This window comes from Gymnodraco acuticeps, unplaced genomic scaffold, assembly GCF_902827175.1.
Source record: "Gymnodraco acuticeps unplaced genomic scaffold, fGymAcu1.1, whole genome shotgun sequence".
Lineage (NCBI taxonomy): Eukaryota > Metazoa > Chordata > Actinopteri > Perciformes > Bathydraconidae > Gymnodraco > Gymnodraco acuticeps.
In genome coordinates this window covers 3,003,771-3,021,829 of record NW_022990966.1, presented here as the reverse complement: position 1 = coordinate 3,021,829, position 18,059 = coordinate 3,003,771, and the positions used below count along the sequence as shown (strand labels likewise).

The window sequence follows — 18,059 nt, the reverse complement described above, 5'->3', positions numbered from 1 at the left end:
TCAAGTGTGGAAAAGTACTTTGCTTGCCCCAGAGCCTCCAGGGCCTCTTCTATTCTGGGCAGGGGAAATATGTCTCTCGTGCTGTAGGAGCTTAGCTTTCTGTAGTCAATGCACAACCTTAATGACCCGTCTTTTTTAGTCACGATCACCACTGGGGACGCATATGGACTCTTACTAGGCCTGATGACTCCTGTCGCCTCCATCTCTATCAACAACTTCCGCACATCTTGCCACTGTGAAGGCGGATTCTTGCGATACGGGAGCCGGAAGGGCTTGGAATCAACCAGGGGAATGTCATGCTGCATTGTTTTTGTGTGGCCGTAGTCCATGGGATGCTTGGAGAAAACACCCATGTTCCTCTCGACAAGATCTCTAAGGAGGGAGCGCTGGTGTTCATTCTCAACTGCTGCTTCACTTAGGTCCACCCCACAACTACCTGGTCCAGACTCAGGCAGACTTCCTGACTCCCATTATTGCGACATCCACTCAGCTTTTCGTCTGGAAATTCCACAACATTGTCCACCAGGAATGCATTGGCCAGGTGAGTGTGTGGCTTAATAGTAATAGCATGTTGGGACAGGTTCATCACTCTGACCGGGGCGCAGCCTTTCTTTACATCAGCCAGGACTTTGGCAACCAAGAGGTCCTGGGGAAGCTGCAAGGAGGAGTTGCTTTCAATGAGGGCAGTATAAGTCTTTCTCCGTGGGCCCGTTTTGATCTCACACCTCAAGTCCTTCTCTTTTCCTGCGGGAATTCGAATCTTGCGCCCGGTATACACAGCAGGGCCCACCTTGTCATCTGTTGCCTCACGGTCGGTGCTGCCAATCTCCAGTAGAGCGGTGTACCACTCCGGGTGGTCTTCCTTGACTCGGTGAAGAAACTGCTGGCCGTAGGTTACTTGGAGGTGACTCCTCGAGGCCCGAATGACATTCGTTCCCACAAGCAATGGAACAGAGGAGCGATGATCAGAATCAGGGACAACAAAAGCAGGCACAGTTTTGAACTCTTTTCCCAGCACTTTCAAGTCAATTTCCAGGACACCATAGTAGGACACACTTTGACCTGCTGCACCCTCTATGGGTACTTTAGAAGGCTGCAGCTTTTGGTTCTGCAGGGCAGGGTGGTTGCACCAATATCTGTGAGTAATACTGGTTACCTGAGAGCCAGAGTCGATGAGAGCTTTGCACTTCATTCCATTGATTTCAACCTCACCCTCGTTCCGTGGGCCTACTAAGGGGGTGCCCTCTTTTCCACCAATTGATTTTTTTTACTTGCTTTGGGGGATCTTGCTGCATGGTTGCCCCGGTTACCATGGGCTCTAAGCGTTTAAATACTGAGCTGAGTTTGGCCTGTTCTCCTCCGCAGGGGTCATAGGCTGTGGTTGGCGTGCCCAGGCCGGATTGGGATCTGGGAGCACTGCTCTGCAGACACGGGCTGTATGTCCTTCCTTCCCACACCGGTAGCATTCAAAACTTGAACTCTGGATTGCAGTTCTAGGGGGTGGCTGAACCCTTGGAGGAACCGTGGGTGAAGCAGCAACTCTTGACTCCAGACGAGACAACTTTGCCATCTGCTCCTCTTGGTTAACAGCCAATCTCTTGACCATCTCTGTCAACTCTGACCACTCTGAGGTATTCTTTGACCTTTCTGCCCTTACATTAGTACCCTCTGTTGTAACATGCACCTGGGTGTATGTTTTCTTTGCCTCGTTTTGTGACTGGAACCTTTTAGACTCTTTTGCTAGGTTTCTGAGTTCAGTTTGAAGCTCTCGGAAACTGAAAAGCAGGGGCTTCATATGTGAAATCCTCGTGTAGACTTCCTCATCAATAAGCCCTCTTAGGAGCTGTCGGGTAAGTTTGCAATCTCGGTCAGGGAAAGGCCTGCCCCCTCTTTGACTTTCTTCGACAGCCCGCAGTATTGCCTCCGACGCTATAGCATAAGAGCAGGGAGATTCTCCGGACCTCTGGCTACGCTCATAGAAGTCAGCCAGTGGATCTAGAGAGCCCTGTGTGTCACCGTACTCTGCCCTCAGTTCTTCAAATGCCTTCTCAGGGGTTTGATCATGGGGGGGGTAGGTTCAGAACCAGCTTCCTAGCCTCACCACCCAGGTGTCGCACAGCAGTGGAGAAGCGGAGGTGCATGGGAAGCTCTACTGCCTCCAGAAGGTACTGCAGGTCACGAATCCAGTCCTCTATGAGCATTTTACTGTCAGCATTGCCAGTGAAGACTTGGACATTCTTCACCTGATGGGTCTGCATGAAGCCACCATAGGCAGGCAGTGGAATGCTTGGGTGGGTGAGGGCTCTGCCAGGAGTCCTTTGCAGTGGCTCAGATAGACCGGGTTGAGTGTGGTGAGTGGGATATGGAGGTAAGGGCGCGGACTGATGGAGGAAATGGCGATTACTGCTGACTTGATGGTCCGAAGCAGGCATCCTTGGAGCAGGGGCTTGGGTGTGAGCTGCATAAGTTACATTCAGGGGGTTGGGCGCTGTCATGTTGGGGCCCCATGCACTGGTGACCGAATGTAGCCTCGGGGGTCCTTCACTTTGAGTCAGGTCATGTGGATAATGGACAGCAGCTTGTGACATATGTGATTGGGGGGTTCGTTCATAATCTGACCATTGGAGGGTCTTCCCAGCAGCAGGGGGGTTATTCATAATGTTAATTGTTTGTGGTGTTTCAAACCTTGGTGCGGGTATTTGGGGTTCAGGAGCGGGATATGCATAGCTGGCGTAGACATGGGAGTTACGCTGAATGGCCTCGGTTGGATAAGGGGGGTTAATTGGAGGATTTATGTTGGGCTGCTGCATAGTTCGCATTTCAGGGTAGGCGTTGAGCGGGAAGCTCTGAGGTGGTACAATAGCTGTGGGTTCATACACACTGACTTGGGGTGGGGGGGCAGGGACCATCGTTGACTGTATCACCGGCTGAGAAGCGGCTGCACCCAGTCTGCCATAATCAGACCTGTTAGTCTGGTGACTTGGACCCGGGCTAGGGCTGTTGTCGAAACAGAGCTGAGGTACCTGTATTGAAGCTCCAGGGCCTGGAAATGAAGATACATGAGCTGGAGTAACACAGTGATCAGTATAAGGTGATAGGATTGGGGGTTGTGGGGTATTATGCAAGTCTGAGTCTGTGGGGTTCCAGCTGATCTGGTGGTCTTCAGTATCAAACTGTAGTGAAGCATTTGCAAACCTGATGGGCTGGTTGGTGTGTTTTGGCCTCACTGATAGCTGGTGGTTCGCTGTGCTTGTGTCAGCGGATGCCCCTTCACTCAAGAGGTGTGTGTGTGTTTTAATAGGAGAGTCATAGTTGAGGCTCATTGCAGGCCCAGGGAGAGGTTGCAGGCCTGATGCCTCAAGCTTTGATGGGGAATCTGTACGAGCACTCCACATCTGTTTGTGTGTTAACTTGTGTTTATGTGGAAATGTTATTTCTAGTGTATTGTAATGAGTCAAAACAATCAATACAAATTATAATGTCTAGCACAATATCAGCTCGTAATTAAATTACATCTAGAACACTGCTCAATAAGAATATACACACACAATATACTCTTTAACCATTCAAGTAGTGGTGAAGTTGCTATAATAACAGGAACATTTCTCTAAAGAAAACAGCAAAGTTCACAGCCTTTAAAGGATATATTGGAGAAGGTGAATATTTTTTATTATATCATAACTTAGTACTTTTTTTCTTAACATAGGTAACATTAAGCTGTCTGTGGCTCTTTCCTGCTGTAACGATGCAAATGTCCCCTCTGTGGGACTAGTAAAGGTATTCTGATTCTGAAACCCCTCACATTTCCCCCAATGTTTCTTTTCAATCTTTGTGTAGTTACATCTGCAGTTTTCACAAATGATGAAGCTGTGGAGGAGTTGAAGGTGGCTACGCTGCAGGCTGTTTCAGTCACTGTTTGCAATTTGCCTTCTTTCAGATGATGACACAATCCCAGTCAAACTGCTGAGGTACAACACAGGCCCATTACTGCGCTCACTCTCAGGTTCAGGTATGTGCTGCAGTTACCTAGCTGGTTTATAAAAAAAAAAGGCACAAAACTAAATAGTCAGGGACAGAAACAGATTGATTTGCATTTGAGTCATAATTACATTTTTGTATATTTATTTATCAAATTGTAGCGTAGTTTAGTTTATTTATTTATAGTGTCGTGGACAGTCCCCATCGATGAACTGTCACAAAAACAGTAAATGGTGCAGCTTTAGCCGACATGGCTAATTTCCAGCTGTTGTCCCCGGCCAGATGGTAATAATATATCAACAGCATTAGTTATAAGAAAATATATAAAATAAAATAAAAAGGAGGAAAGACAAGTAGATACAGGTGTGAGGATAAAAGAGAACTATAAACAACACACGTTACTACATACAGTACATGTCACATATAGCACATCACAATCACATAACAGAAACGAGGGGCAAGTAGGAATGAATATTATTCAGAGAGATGCTACTGCAAAAGGAAATTGTCTATGAACATCAATATATATCATATCCAAGGTGTACTTGATGAAAATATCCTATTCTGAAATATTCAATGATACTTTATAAGTGCATTTAAAAGTGTGTGCAATTATCTATCTACAGCATTTTCTGCCTCTGGTTTTGGTCACATTTCAGTTATTTTATTAAAAGTGTTTGCATCTTATTTCAAAGCACTCCTTTGTAATGAATCCATATCTATTTCACAATATTTGCCTATTGCTTTCTCAAGGCAAGATTTCTCATCCTTGTTTACCGTGAGCGTCCTTCAGTAACCTCTCCTGCGGCTAAAACAAGCGGAGGAGTTACTGACTATTGATCTGTATTGATCAGAGAAGGAGCTCAGTAATCATGGGGGCAGTGAGGTCAAGAGAGAAACATACCCAGTATAGAAAAGGTGGTTGTTCTTGCATTCATTTGTGCAGGAATATTGGATTTGAGAGTAGGTCCCGCTCTTTGAAGGCAAGGCAAGGCAAGTTTATTTAAATAGCACCTTTCAACACAAGGCAATTCAAAGTGCTTTACACAAATGAAAGACATTAAGAAAATGGCATTTCAAAACAGTCATTAAAAAGCAAAGATAATAAAATAAACATTAAAAGAAAAATTATATGAATAAAAGTTACAGTGCAGTTTAAGATGTGAATAGTTCAACTAAAGTCCTCATACATTCATCAGTGTGTCTCAAAACAGTTAAGGGGAGAGATTTAAAGCAAAGACAATATGGATTGCCATACATACCATACATTATTAGTACAAGTCCGAACCATGTGTGCATTCAGACTTTTCACTTCAACTTGTGATTAGTTTTGATGCAGAACACTGGATATGCATCTTTGCACATGTTTAAGCTACATTTGCCACATGCATTACATATTTGAATTGTATGCACATAAATCAAGTCATTTGATCCTCAATAAACCACCAATAGGTTTATGAGAAAAAAAAGTAATTCTGCGATTCTTTAACAAAACCGTGTCCATGTGCAGCCTGTTCTTCTAAAAACAAGTACATACAACAAAACTGCATCGTCTATCATGTTTTAAGGGACGCGTATTCCATCCTGGGTTGAGTTTGTCTTTGACCTATCACAATATGTTCCTAATTAAAGCCCTCCGAAGTGCGTATGGAGGAGGTTGGGGTGGATGGATGGTTCGAACAAACACAGGACCTTCACCCTCGAGATCGATGTTTGTGTCTCTTGAGAAACCAAAAGTCAATGATTCTTTTTTTTTTTTTTTAAATATACCTCATGACAAACATACTTGTTCCAACACAAACAAAAAACACAACACACTTGTTTTGTTGCATTGTTTTCAATTTACAATATTAACCACAGCATAAAATCCATGGTTAAAAAAAAAATCAGGTACACTTAACGAGGCATTTCCCCCATAACATATGTACAGATCACTAGTCATAGATTTCACATTTTTTAAAGTTGTGAGGTAAACAGCTGTTAGAGGTTACCCCCTATAATCAGTTAAGCACTAAGGTCAGCCGTGTCAATATTTTCCCATATATGCCCAGCATTGTCTCCTTTATTTACCTTCCCTCTCCCCTTTGGGAATAGCATTCCAGCTTCATTTTAAGATGGCCCCAGATCACTTAAGCCACTGACCATATGTCATAACTCTGCATGGGATTAGGCACATTCTCCTCTTTATGGGTAACTTGTGGGAAAGTGTTTGCAGCGGTGGACTACCAGTGAAACAAAACAAACAACAACAACCTCAGCTTAAACTATTTTTTATCAAGCCTATCTTCAAAATTGCTTAATTTGTGATAAATAAAATATCTTAGATTTGGGCTAATTTAGCAACAATAAAGCCTCCTGTCTTATTCTGACTCATAACGCAAGATAACAAATATGAATGAACTTGCTTGTGTAATGTTATTTATCTATTAATAATTGCATAGCCACACACAAGTGGCTCAGTGTTTCATACTTGTTTTGTTTAGTCTCCATCGTTGTTGCTAAGAGCTAATCTCCGTGGTGTTTCTGTGCTTTATTCATGTGTCAATCAAACATAATGGGAGCTACTGTACACAAGTCTCGCTTTTGCCTATTATGAAAAGCAAGTTTCATCAGTTCCTTTGTAACACTAAGTCTGAGGTAAGTACAGACGCAAGAAGTTTACAGCAACATGTGTAAAACTTGTTAAAGCTTATTTAAAAATGATATTGGTCTTTATTAAAGTAATAGTGTTTTGCGTGTGTTACTTCAACCAACACAGTCTCAATATCCCTACAGTATATCAACTTTTAACTTTGTTTTTTTATGCTGATCTTGCAATATGTTAAATGAACATATTTTTTGGGCCGAAGATACAAACCCATAATAGCAAGAATCCTAAATGTGCATTCCATTGCTACTACATAGGCATTAAAGGGGCCCTATTATTCTCATTCCCAGAGAAATGCCTCTGGGGTGAACTTTGGGATTTTAGCCTTTGCCGACTATTTACATGCACACAAACTTATATAACACAGTAGGAAAGGGAAAACCCCAACAAGCACAATAGTGCCCCTTTAAATGAATGTGACAGAATAAAGATATTTTGTTTAATATGATCTCAGAGAAAAGGGGGAAATGAACACTAGCTGTATTGCAGGTGCATTCAAACTTGGGAAGTTTTGCATAGTCACTATCATTCCGTGCAAATAACACAAAGTTACGTGTTTTGACGGCAATAAGGTCAACCAATTGGGATGATTAAATTAGACCAGCATGTGAAGAGTCACGTCCTTCACCCCAATTATGATGGTACAGTGTAATGATTATAGCAGCAGGGAGCAATAAGGAGACAAATTCCCCCATAAACCAGTTTTAGTGCTGCATTTATGTAACACATCACCTTTTATGTACAACTTTCAAAGCCTGATGGAAATCAATGCTATACATTATGCATGCTGCAGATGAAGATGAAAAGCAGCATGGCTTCAGTTGTGAAATGCGAGGACGGCTCGTTGTTGGGGTGAAGCTTTACACTTTGACATTCAGTGATCGTATGAAAGCGCAGAACGGTGTGATCCTATGGAAACCATCGAGGATTGTTTACAGGAATTGACTTTGAAAATATGCAAATAGTACGATGATCCTGGCATGTATCAATTTAGCTGTTTAATGCTAATTGTGTATGGTGGGATATCTGTGGATTAGATGTTTAAAAGTGACAATGCAGGATCTTCAGTTTATTTTTATATTATTTCATTGTTGATGTCCATTTATTTTTAGTTAAAGTGCTCCTTATTCACCACTCACATGCATTACATCATTTTGTTCTTCCACATATATTTTGAGAATAATGAATCTAGGCTTATTGAAAGAAGAAACATATTATATTTCAGTCTTGAAAAGTCCAGTCACCTGCAAACATGTGTGTTAAGGTACATGTAGTACATACATAAATGCAGAAACTTGAACAATGATCTAATAGTCTACTAAAATGTATTCTCAAGACTAAGCCTGCTGAGCCTCCACCGCATTAGTTTTATCATTGACAGTTTCAGGCATTTCTAGGGAAATTTCTCCCCATTTTGCAAAACATATTTTTGTTAACGTCTGTCTCTGCATCTTTTTATGAATTCATCACAAAGTGCGATGAAGTCCACAGTATTTGACCAACATGGAAGTGGATCTGAACAAAGCCCTTGTTTAAATTACACACACAAATATTTATAAAAGGTCTGTTACAGCATGTTTCAAATGGGACTCTGTTTCAGAGATGTGGTAACAAATTCTTCAAACTGAGAAGTTTCTTGGAGCAGAGTATCGGGTGGATTCAGTTAAAAAAAAGCTTATATTTAAAGTATCACTTGTTTACCGGTCTATCAGAGACTTCAGAGGCAGCACAGTGACGAATCTGAGACATGCATGGTGAAGCGGAGGTGGAAAGCAGCTCAGAGCTCGGACCGGATATGTGACAGTCTTTAGATTCTTTGTGTGTTGAATACCTGTCTTACTAACCCTGGGGGACGAGCTGCTACCTTCACAACACCCACTCACCGTGTGCTTAAACAACAAACAGCAAGAAAGTTTGTGCAAGGGGATCATGACAGAAATAACTTCCTTACTTGTGGATCAAATGACCAGATTTGTCTTGACACACTTCCCTGCAAACATCAGGAGATGACAAAGTCTCTGCACTTCGGTTAGTTCAGATAAATAAATGAACAATTGGATTGATTGTAGAAACAATGGTGCTAAAGCTGCAAAACAAAGCATTAAAATGATTAGGGATCTATTTCCAGTTCGATAAACAAGTGGGCTTCATTAGTTGATTGTAAAAAGTGCCTCATTAAATCAATCATGAGGATAATACTCAGAATCAATGTCTCACTCTCTCAGCGGTCCCCAGGGCAATGGTGTGATTAACAATGGCGGGTAACCCTAATTGGAAATAAACCTAGAGAAAAATGTAAGGATGATTATGTTGCATTGTGGACGGGGTTCATGGGATGACAGCTGGTGGTTACCTTGGAAACAACAAAGGATGGTCCTAACAGGGTGGATATTGTGCTTTAATGCAGTTAGGTAGAAATGACAAAAAGACGATGACAATAAGGGTGGTGTTTAGTGCTTTCGACGTCTTGGTATTTCTACAAGTCTACCTTTGCATGTTATGTATTTCTGGCTAATCAAGATATTGAATCAAGTGAAATGAAGTTATTGAATGCACCACAGCAAATATTGAACAAAGGAGATACTATAAGACACCGTAAAACCACATGTTTCTTTTACCGCATTTAAAAGGAATAACATTTGGTAAATATCTTTATGAAGATGATCTTGCCAACCATTACGATGAAAAGGTTTATGCCGGTTAGCTTAGCAAAAAGACCTAAACAAGAAGAAGAACGAATAGCCTACATTTTTTCATAAACTGCTTGTTCTTATACCGATGAATTTGGAAATAAATATTCAATTGCAATTATTTCGAATAATCTACATGTATTGCATAATGATTTATAATATAGAATATAAGACAATGAAGAGGCTTTATATTTACGAGGAACTGTACCAAACTAAGATTCGTCTTGGAATACAATAAAGGCTAGGACATCTCTGAAATACTATTCAGAATGTTATTTTGACACATACTTTGTCATAATACCACTTCAAAAATATTTTGTTTCATGCAATTTTGAGTACATATTTTGAATTAGATAAACTTTTAATTCATTGTGTGTGGCTATTTCTTTGCTTGATGCTGTGACTTCCTGTAGTTTGCGAATAGTTGTAAGGTGATAAGCTATCTTGACCTCAAGATTAGTTTTACGTTAATATCTGATACTTCTTGTCCTTACTTCTAGCAGGACAGGTAAGACTTCGACAAACACTTGAATTCTTTACCCAGAATATCTGTGTCTGTGGTGTAACAACAGTCATTATAAACATGACAACAAGACGATACGTTGCATTGGTCTATTTTGGTGAAGGAAAGCACGATATGCTGTCACTTTGAGCAAATTGATTGTTTAAAGGAGTGTGTATGAGTCCAAATGGTTACCTGGAATCGCTTTGTGTCTGTACTGACTTATCTTAGGTTTTTAACAAAGCAAAATTGTTTTGCATTTTCAATGAATTAAAGAAACTATGCTGTTACATTCCTGTGGTTTATTTAAAGATGTATCTGTGCTCGGGTGGGACACAATTGCTGATTCGAAGCTGGGTCAGAACCAAAACGTCCCAAGGATCATCCATCATCTGCTAACTGCCCGACACAGTAATAACACCTCAGCGGACCGGGCCTGATCGTCTGGATACAAATGGATCCAGCTGTACCGGAGCTCACACTGCTGGGGACTCTTCAGTCAGCTCTTCTGTCTCCATGTCTCTGGATCTGTCTCAGTGTTGGTGTCTACTCTGCTTCTCTGTTTCCCTGCCTCTGTCTGCCTCTCAAAATCATAAAGTCATAAATCATGTTCAAAAGCATTCTTTGAAAGCAAGCTCAAAGTCAGTCAGTCCACCCTTCCTTTTGTTTCCGTCTCCATATAAATACATATATTTATCTTCCACCCTGTCTTCTCTTTTTATTGTCTGGCATGAGTGGACGTTTGCCCGCTTTCATGCTCCCTCCCGATGTCAGAGATGCTATATTGCAGCCCAGTTAAACACGGGTTACTATGTCTGGTTAGAGGTTTTGTTCGCAGTGACACCCCAGGCCGTTCTCCCTGAGCCCAAACATTTTGTGTTATGACTGCTAAAGCAGGGAGCGTAATTACTGCTGCGTAGTAACCTGAGTGTTTGTGTGGGGGCGAAAGGACTGCATAAACACAGACATCACTCTAAATAGGTCGCATCCAAAATAGAAGACCGCAAATAAACCAGAATAATAGAAAGAGCTCTGAGAGCCCTTCAGCGTGAACAGCACTAGCTGCAGAGTGCTTTAGATTCACAACTAACTCTCATATAAAAGCCTCCTGCTTCTCTGTCTCTTAGTTTGGCTTATTTCATTTTGAAAAGTAATGTAAACGGCAGGAAACAGCAACAGACGCCTTCGCCTGTATATGGTTAAACATCTCCATCACATTATATAGCTGCAAACATATTCTAAAAAGCATCTCCCTCCAAGTACAGTATGCACAATCTTCTGATACACCTTTCCCAGCCAAATGAATTGGAATATGTTATGTTTGTGAGTATCATGTGAACGTAAAAGCTAAATAAAAACCTATTTGGAGAAGGAAGTACTCTATGAACAAGTTTAGAACAAAAGGCCATATTTTACATCCACTGCCAGCTACATGTACAACACCATATTTTAACGTTAACAAAAACGTAAAGCTTGAGCCGTTTTTCTAAGATCAATAATCAGAAGTGTCCATGCCTTCTTAGCTGATGGAGACATATCCATAGAGACTTAAAACCAACAATTGTGGTAAAAAATGCTTCTGCTTAACACTGAATAATGCAAACGATATTAAGTCTTTATCTACTGATCAATCACAAAACAATAAAGAAGAAACACTGAAATAGGTTTTGGCTCTGTGTTAGGCTGCAAATGATCCTAAAACCAACCCCAAACACATAATTGTGCACTTTCCCATCCATTACCATGCTAGGTTTTAACATTTAAATAGGGCATTTAAGGTATTACTTCACTATTTGTAAATCTGGTTTCTTCAGTGAGCTATATTTCATGTAAACCACCTCTGCTGCTGTTGTGGGTTGCATGTATTTCCTCCCCTGCTCCCTCCAATAGCTGAGGCTTGCATTCTCACGGTAGCTTGTTTTGACAGGAGTTCCACACTCCAGACGGACCGAGTATTACTTGACTCCAGACCTCCTCCTCTAAATGCGCTGAGCCTTGCCTCAGAAACCCTATTAAAGCTTTGAACAATAATCTTCCTCCCTTTCCACCCCCTCATCTTCGCTCTCGCCTCCCCGCTGCCCCCTCGGAGCCCCTCTCTCTCAGCCAGACCTTCTTGGTTTTGGTCAAAAAAGCGCAGCGAGATCCCTGGCGCCGGGGTCCGTGTGTTTTCACAACTGCTTGGCTAAGCGCAAGGAGCTGCCTGTTAGCGCTGCTCTGTCCACGGCTGAACGCTTAGGACAAAAAGGATCTTTGAGAAAGGCGTGTTAGTGTCAGCCAGTCCATCCACCTCTAAACCCCACAAGTATTATGTTTCAATCCTGGTGGATTTACTGGACTGAGTGACTACTGCTGTTCAAAGATAGACTCAGTCTGCCTCTGAACTCCATCTTTAAGTTGTTTTCCTCTCCTGTGCCTTTATTTAGCCATCGTTCATCCAGGCAGGGCTGCTGAGCATGCACCCTCATTTTGAGAAACACCTTCCCTCATATTCATCCATTTAAACTCACGTTCACACCTGAGCTGTGTCCCAATTCAAAACTACAATACCGTAGGCCTACGACTTTATTATAAGATAATGTTTTATTGTCAGATTCAGTCTGGAGTTGTTCTTGCATCACAGCAGCTCCAATTCCAACATCAACAAGGACACATTTTAGGTTTACTTGGTGAAATGAATATTTGTATTTCACAGTATCAGTTTCAACCCTATGCAGGTTAATTGTGTATATTTGGTTTTTGTAGCATGATTTGGAGCCAGAGCTTGTGTTTCAACCAGTTTGTGAAGCGGCTAACGAGCATCAATCTAAATCACCATGGCAGTAGAGCTGCATTACTCACCTGTGCTTGTCAGGTGTGTTACTTGTGGTCCCAATAACGCTCGTCTAACCTGCTCAGATAACCTATCCCCCGAGGGCTTCACAAAATAATTCCAGTTGGTTGTTGTGCAGACAAGGGCAGAGGTTAGTAGAGTAAAGATGTCAAACAGGGAGTGGCTGCAAAATAATTAATGTATATTGCAAAGCCACAAAATGCAATAGAGGTTATGTGGTGACGTAACTTTTTAATGGGATAATCCTCCTTAAAGCCACCGTGGCAAAGCAAACCCAGTGGAGCTGTTATACCGAAGGGAAAAATAAACAAACATTGGAAAGGAAATTCTCTGTGTAAAGTTCCCAACAGGCATTGACTTTCCTGGCATTAGTAGATACTGTATGTGGCTTTAAATGCCATTTAAATTAACTAATTTAGTCTAGTTCAGAAAAGTGTGTGCTAGTGGATATCCAGACCACAACTTCTTCTTGCGCGAGTCAGATTTGAGACGCAACAATTGAGTTGAAATGAAGAGATGGGATTGTTTATTGTATTTATATGCAAAATATTGGTCAGACAATTGTCTATTGGTTCTGAGATTCCATCGAAAATTGCCATCTCCATTTTCGTGTCCTAAGTTGCTATTTGAACTTATTTCTGGCAAACACATTTTGAAGTTAGGGCCTGGATTTGAACCTGCTTCTCCGAAAAAAATCAACAGTTTATATTGTCAGGTTTAAGAATCTGTCAACAACCTATTCAACATCACATGCAGTGGTTTCATCAGTGTTTTTTTCCTTGACATACAAGTGAGTTCATGTCAGTCCATGTTGGCTGTGAGCCATGTGGGGTTGGCCCACATTTTTTAGCTGAATCATCTCGCAGGTTAATAATCACTGTTCACCAGCCTCTTCTTCTGCACCTGGTATTCATGACTGAAGTGGACTTAAGATAAAATCAATAACACAGTGAGTATATGTCAGCTGGGGTCACTTGCAGCTTATGTGTGTGTGCATGTGGCTCTGAAACGTGCAAGCCACATAATCTCACACCTACAGGTGCACACTCCCAAACACACATTAATCCACCCATCCGCCTTCCCTCCCAGCATTCAAGGTGTGCCAGAACGATCAGCAGAGAAGAATTACAGCAACTCACTTGGGAGACAGCAGAAGAAGAAGAAGAAGCTCATTGTGCTGCCACGCCATCGGGCGAAGGGACCGAATGAGATGAGCACAGATATCAATCATGCTCCGGCTCAGCTGCAGCGACATTCCCCTGCAGGTGTGACATACCAGCAGGGAGAAATAATTAACAGAGCAGTGAAGCGTGGCAGCCTCTGATGGGGTTTCTGCACATGGAGCACTGGTGGTTTTTGCCACTTGCTCCTTAGTTAAGTTTAGCGCTCTTTCTCGAGGCGGCTGCATACACTCTCTTCTCATTGGTAACAATTGAAAACAGTTGCTGGAGCCTGGAAAAATAAACCATGTAGACACAAGCCCTTATTGCTGTATGTGCTGCAATGTCACAGCATACATTGACATCCTGAATTGGAAGGGAAAACCCCCAAAAGGACCCTGTTATGTTTATTTAATTAATCCAGATTTAAAAACACCTGTTTTACAGAACCATTTTTAAATTTCACTGGGATCAGATTGAACTTTAGGCTACCTTTTGGAATGTGGAAATAAAAAAAAAGGGTGTTAACTGACAGTTGTATTAGGGCCTTTTAGGTGAGAAAATCCCGTCATAGATCAAGGTTTTTTTTTTAATTAATTTTTTTAAATTGCATTTGTAAATCTTGGTTATCCCAAATCTCTTCGCTGCCAGTTTTAGCACTCATCAGACCGGCACTAGACAGAAAACACTTAAATAAAATACTTGCTTTTAAAAGTCGACATTGGTAATAACATTTTTTGCAAGTCCAAGCATGTTGTATTTCAAAACGATGGGACTCCAAGTCTGCTAGCAGAAGCTGTTTTTCTTCTTTTATAAACACAAACAATATAAGGAGAATGAAACTGTCGCCAGCACTAATACAACTTTTTTTTTTAAATCACACCCAGACAACACCCTGTAAGTCACACTACCCACGTCTCTTTACTGTAAATGCCTGCGACAACTAGTTTCTCTGGGAGTGTTTCATGAAGCCAAATTTGTGGCTTGCGCATACATGTGGGCTGGCAGCAGCAGAGGCTTTTCAAATATCTCATCGCACAAGTGAGCTATTATCGACTCCAAAGATCTGAGGATTCTGGAGAGCCTTCGGGTCATCAGAAATCAATGGAACCGCTGTTCCTATTTGTTGTCAGCAAGAAAACAATCATTAACACTCCTTTATCCTCTGCTCAAACTAGTCACTGTAAGTAATTAGTCCTCATTTTCATGTCTGGAACAGATTCAATAGCCAAAAATAAGAATTCGGGGAAGGGAAAATGTATAATTCATAAAGCATATATTGGCATTCATGGGAGACAAGCGATATGGAGCCTTCCTGGAGCTCTGTAACTTTACATCTTCTACGTCTTTGCCTGCCTGGAGGTGTAGCTGCATGTTCGCTTCTCAAAGACCCTCGCAGCGACCAATTACTCTGCACTTTAGCTGCCGTCCTTAATTAGAGGAACTAATGTTTGTATATGACTCCAGCAGCTGAGGATCTACCAGTCAGCCGTGGCTGCTCCTGGTGAGAAAGCATATTGCTTCCAACCAGTATATTAACAAGGCCCGTGTTGAACTAATAATCTGCAGTTAAAAGAAATATCATGAGCTCACAGAGAGTGAACTACAAAAATAGAGAGGAGGCAGGAGATAATGCGCCGTTATTGCTATTTTGAGGTTTTTCCATCACTGGACAACCAAAGAAAGTTGTACTCAGATCATAAATACATTGAAAATACACATTAGGCACAGTGCACATATCATATAAATAAAATAAAGATGATTATTCTGGATCCTGGCTATCCTGGAAGCTTCATGTGACCATAATAATTCATAAGAGAGAAATAACAAACTTGCATTACATTTTTGAGACTTAAACCTTAGGTAAAATGTTTCCTTCAGCTTTTTCTACTGCACAAGCTACTTTTAAAAATACTTCACAATGTACTGTACAATGACTGATTCATTAAAATACACATTTCATCATCAATTTTAAGTGTTTATTATATACAACCACATGCAAAAGTGTGATCCATTGGAGGTTTAAAAAACATCCAAAAGTATAATCTTCAAATTGAAAGACGAGCAAAATATATCCGAGGGAGATTGCACCACATGAAAGGTACGTCAGTCTTGAAGTAATTGCATCTGTATGTGCAGTGAGTGCTGGCTCTGAAGAAGCCACATGAAGAGGCGTCATTACTCTGAAGCCTTTAGCCGTCAATGCTATCATTCATAAGGGGCTAATATATGGAAAGTAGCTGCTATTTAAAATATCTGAAAACCAGTTTCATAATGTGCTGGAGCTGAATGTAAAGCTTCTGTGGACAGGCCAGAATGTGAGGAAATACTAATACCAGCTGAGAACAAAATGCACATAGAACAAATATACCAAGAGCGTGACAATATTACTGCTTAGGAAAAAAACATTGACTATGTGGTCATGTTTTCAAACATGTTTTTTCATCATTTTACATTTTAGCTTGCAGGCCTGACATCAGTTGTTCAGAAAATGAATACACTGCAGCTCTGCATCAGCTCTTTCTCTCCTTTTATCTTGTACTTGTTACATTCATATTGCTAAACAGAGTGGGGAACACGCTACCATCACCTGAGAGGAAAGACATAACAAGAACCAAAATATATAACTAGAACAGAGATGATGCACTCCAATGAAACCGTCTTTATTTCACTAACCTGCGTTAAACAAAGGGCTGAACACGCAGGAAGGGGGAAATACAATCAGCCATAAATTGGGCTAGTATGTAAGATGGATGACTTGACACTTTCAGTAAGAAACCAATTTGTCTGTGCTGGTGTCACTGAGTAGTTTACAGTATGGATTAGTAATGACTCAAGCTCTTAGGCTGCTTCAGATAACGTACTGTGCTGTGTAGTTGATCACTGCAGGAGCTCCGACAGTGTTTTTCTCCTGAAAAGCTTCAGATTGTGTACAAAGTCTCAGCGACTGAAAGCTTCCTGAAGGTTTAAACTCTCTGGAGTTTCAGCTGAGAAGACGGACAGACTCTGTAGCTTCTGTGTTAACTCAGCTTTGATAAATGGCAGAGATGCAGTGCACTGTAGACATTATTATATAACTCAGGTGCAATATACTAGAGAGCTTTCTAAGACTGGAGATATGTTCATCTCATATTTCTATAAAACTTAAAGAAGAACTTTCAAATCACATTTCCAAACCATATTCCTCATGCTGTGGACATCACAGTTTGAGGACGTTGTTTATGTTGACAAACCTGCTCTCTATCTGGATTCTTTTTTTTTTAACATACATCTGCATTTTCAATCTAAGTGTGCACAAATCAACTGCCATCAATCGTTCACAATGAAGGCTGATCAAATGCTTTTGGGAGTCAATTTCTCTATGCATAAATGACCAAACCAGAGAAGTGAGTATCACTAAAGTCAAAGGACTGTATTTGTATTTATCTGTATTTATTTAAGTGCTTTACTGGACTTTGAAACGGCCAGTCAAAGCACTTTAACCTCATGTCAGCATTCACACAAACACTCATACATGAGCGAGAGGCTACTTCCCAAGTTGCCACCAACTCATAAGGAGTGAGAAACATTCACACACTTTTCTGTATCTTGCAAAAGGAGACATTGTCATGTTGACCAAGGAGGTCAGTATTCAAACCAAAGACCCCAACATCTGCTTTGCTTTTTTACACTGAAGAAAACAACGCTAACACAACACTGCCCAATTGTACAATATTAGAAAGCCTACTGGCCTACTGAAAGAATAAGAAGCTTGCTGTGTAACACAACAGCATGTTGAAACACCGTACTGGTCCTACCTTTAACCGAGTCGTCCATCTGGCTCAGATTCCATCTGTCAGAGGTACCAAGAAGGAATTCGGTGATGAAGCAAACTCCAAATGTGGGCAACTTATTTAAAGTAATTATAATTGTGTAGATGGCAGTATGCTTTGCAGCAAGACCATGCTATCATTCCCCATACTGCCAAACTGCACCGGTATAAAGGGCAGAAATATAAAGGCCCCAGCCCTAGGTGATACCAAAATAAGGGGTGCTATTGTCACAACTGTAGAATTACCAGAATACTTATTCTTACTTAGAATACCATAACAAATACAAATGACCATCAATCCATTAACTACATCTTATTTATTATGAAGACACGAACCATCTACAAACAAGCTAACAAACATGAATCTTACATTTATTCAACACCCCCACCTTACTCATTTTGGGTGTAGCCCCTCCCGAAACGATAAACACGTGTTGGTTT

General features: G+C 41.1%; 1 protein-coding gene across 1 annotated transcript in view; it reads right to left on the bottom strand.

Annotated features, from left to right (window-relative positions):
- Nucleotides 1-17,740, bottom strand: part of fgfr3 (fibroblast growth factor receptor 3) — a 113,717-nt gene extending 95,977 nt beyond the window's left edge. The window contains exon 1 of the mRNA XM_034235425.1: nucleotides 17,605-17,740. The gene's annotated coding sequence lies outside the window, so the exon portion shown is untranslated. The remainder of the gene's footprint in view (nucleotides 1-17,604) is intronic.
- Nucleotides 17,741-18,059: the final 319 nt, after the last annotated feature.